This window comes from Puma concolor, chromosome A3 (assembly GCF_028749965.1).
Source record: "Puma concolor isolate L17-30 chromosome A3, mPumCon1.1.hap2, whole genome shotgun sequence".
In the NCBI taxonomy this organism is placed as follows: domain Eukaryota; kingdom Metazoa; phylum Chordata; class Mammalia; order Carnivora; family Felidae; genus Puma; species Puma concolor.
The window spans coordinates 75,923,827-75,927,370 of record NC_141669.1 but is presented as its reverse complement, the minus strand read 5'-3'; the positions used below and the strand labels follow the sequence as shown (position 1 = coordinate 75,927,370).

At 38.7% G+C, this 3,544-nt stretch overlaps 1 pseudogene; it reads right to left on the bottom strand.

Moving 5' to 3' along the window:
• Positions 1–2,800: 2,800 nt before the first annotated feature.
• LOC112869333 (large ribosomal subunit protein uL23 pseudogene) lies at positions 2,801–3,315 on the bottom strand (annotated as a pseudogene).
• Between the last annotated feature and the right edge of the window lie 229 nt (positions 3,316–3,544).

Below are 3,544 nucleotides of genomic sequence, written 5' to 3'. Positions count from 1 at the left end.
CTTGTTTTTTGGTGATGTATTTTTTTGCCAAACACACTAAATTCTAAACTCACAAAAACAGACAACAAAATTAGACGTAAAATTAGGGAATAAAGTCTGTTGTTAGATCAAAACCCCGGATTTGGGGTGCGTGGCTACCTCAGTCAGTAGAGCATGTGACTCTTGATCTCGGGGTCCTAAGTTTGAGCCCCCATATTTGGCATAGAGTTTACCTGAAAACAAATTTTTTTTAAATCTCTACAGAGAAAACAAACATGGATTTGTTTTAGAAGATTATATAGAGCAGCTTTCCATACTAATGACTCATTTCCATGTGTTTTGAGTACTGAAAGGCCAAGCAAGGTATTGAAATACCTTATGAGTGGGCCTTGCTAACTATAGATTCACCCAAAGTAAACATAAATTTTACTAGATAATGTTTGCTATGGGAAGAAAATAGGACTCTTTTTCAATTTAGTAAGTCTGTTCATCTGTATCTTAAGATTCTTGGTCAGTAAGGATCAGTTTCTGAGATTTTTCAGAGTTGGTTTTTTTTTTTTTCCTCCTTAATTTGTAGTCTTATGTTGCCTTTCACAGTGATTCCAGAAGGTTTGGAACTGTCTGCTACAATCACAGTCTGCTCCATAATTTCTAGTTCTGAAAATACTAGAGAACACATTACAGTCCAGAATTCTGGGAAGGGAAACCAGGCCATAATAATCAACAATAATTTACTATTAACTATTCACCTATTTTTGATGTTGAATTGTGCTATACAGGTTTAAGGTAGGAAGTAAAAACGGTCAAGATAAACCAGTATTTTGCAAAATGTTTTGCCATAATTTCTACCCTGGAGGAATTTACAAACAAGACTGGAGAATATATACAGTTGTAAGAGACAGAGATCCATACAAGACAGTCTGGATTCAAGGGTTAGGTTGTATATCAAAGTAGCCACAGTGGTAAAGTGAGAGTGAGTATAAGGATTGGACAGTGGAGTGTTGGATCTTGACTCCTCCATCAGAGATGTTTGCCTTTCAACTGGGGAAGAAAAATGATTAGTAAGTGAAAGTAAATAACCTGTAAGGTTTTAGACATCAGACATCTGGGAAAAATAAAAGCTGGGGTGGTGTCCTCTGAAAGTAATGCAGGTGGCAACCTGCTCCAAAGATAAGTAAGACTGTCCAGAAAACATTTCTCTTGGAATTTTGCAAGACAGCCACTCCCACTAAAAGCTGTCAAGGGAAATTTATAATCACTAAGTATAAACCAGGCCCCACCACAAAGACTGCCTTTTCTCTCCAGGTCCTTGCCCAATCTATTGTTTACTTTTGCACCTTAAGTACTGAATTTCAAAAAATTCATGACTTTAGCCTGGAATAATCTGGATGCTCACCTGAGACTTATTGCAACAGAGTTTTGGAGTAATGAAACATGTTTTGGAGGCTATTTATTTTATTGCTGCAAGGCATGTAGCTATTCATATGTTATTCCTTGGTATGTGATCACTTATACGTTATTATCTGTGTTTTCAAGTCCTTTCCCTATGGTTCTGTCTCCCCAAGGAGACTGTAATAATAGTAATGACTTATATTCATTGATCATCTACCCTATGCCAAGCACTAAATTAAGTTTTTACATGTATGTGTGTATTTAACTCACATAACAGCTCAATGAGATACTGCTATTATCCTGTTTTTATAAATGAGAAGACCAACGTATGGAGAAGTTAAATAACTCATCCAAAGTCACATCAGCTATTAAATTGCAGATCTGGATCTAAACCTAGTACTCTGAAAGACCTGCATATACCTCCACTCAAAGCAAAGATCTTTCCTTATCTGTTACATTGGCCAGTGCAAGACTGAATCTTTGAGATGCTCAGGAACTGTTGAATCTCTAAATACACTAAATAAAGTACTATCTACCCACCTGGGATACAACAAGGCTCTTCTCTCCCTTGACTTCAAACTAATCAAAGTTCCATGGGAACAAAAATTCTTAATAAAGATGCACTATATTTTGCACCCGCTAAATTGTAAGGTACTTGGATCTAAGCCTTGGAAATAAGTCTTAGTCATTTTGGTCTCTCCTTCTCTAACTCTTCCCTCCACCCACATAGTGCCCAATAATGCTTGACAAATAATAAGTACTTAATAAAATAGTAGACTAATGCGTGGCCCAAAGAATGTGCCTGTAGTAAAAAAAAATACATCTTTCCTCGCACTATGAAAGTAATCTAAAGTTCTTGCCACCAGTGAGTTACCATTTAAAAACTCAAGTGTAGGGGCACCTGGGTGGTTCAGTTGGTTAAGCGTCTGACTTTGGCTCAGGTCATGATCTTGTAGTTAATGGGTTCAAGCCCTGTGTTGGGCTCTGTGCTAACAGCTCAGAGCCTGGGACCTGCTTCTGATTCTGTATCTCCCTCTCTCTCTACCCCTCCCCTGCTCATGCTCTGTCTCTCAAAAATAAGTAAATGTTAAATAAATAAATAAAAACTCAAGTGTACTTATGGAAGTTCAAACTTTTTATCCCTTAGAGTTAATCACCTGGCAAAAGCAGATGAGTGTTTCAGATTAGAGAATGCACAAACTGAAACTAAGCCCTATTTCATGAATTTGCGTATAAGCCTCACCCATCCACTTTCCTACTTCTAGCAGCTCTCATTCCTCATACTGAAACTCATTGGCTTCAATGAGCTTCTCTCAATAATTCAGCCATGAACTTAGATGTTTCCTGCAAAATATAAATGATTATTAAGCAGAGAGGGGATGGCCTGTGTTTTCCAAATGAGAAAGGGGTTTCTTTTTTCTTTTTTTTTTTTATGATGAAAAAATTTAGATTTAGCCAGCTAGACTCAGTTTAGATGATCCCAATTTTGTTGGCAACATCCAAAGCATCATAGTCAGGAGCCAGTCAAACACATGCTTTCTTTTCTCCATCGGGCCTGATCAGAATGTTGACCTTGGCCATGTCAATGTCATAGAGCTTCTTCACAGCCTGTTTGATCTGGTGCTTGTTGGCCTTGACATCCTCAATGAACACAAGAGTGTTGTTGTCTATTTTCTTCGTGGCTGACTCGGTAGTCACGGGGAACTTGATGATGGCATAATGGTCAAGCTTGTTTTTCCTGGGGGCACTCTCTCAAGGCTATTCGGGCTGTCTTCGGAGACGCAGTGTCTTGGATGGTCGGAATGTAGGTGATGTGAGGATTTTCTTTTTTTTATGACTGTGGATGCCTTTCAGCTCTGCTTTCTTGGCCTTCAAAGCCTTTGCTTTGGCTTTGGCTTTGGGAGGGGCAGGGGCTTCCTTCTTTGCCTTCGGCGCCATCTTCATGAAAGGGGCAAAGGGGTTTCTTGTTAAGAGAGCTAGACCAGGCTGGTGAATGGGTTCCCAAACTTGGCCTTTCCTGTTACTTTTTCAGTCTGGGAACAGCAGCATAATTCCAAAGGGCTAGTCTAGTCTGAGGACATTGTTCTAGCACAGATAAGTATGTCAGTTTTTTGTGTAAAAGAAAATAGATTCAATGGATTAAAATCCTGAGTTTTGATAAAATATTGAATGG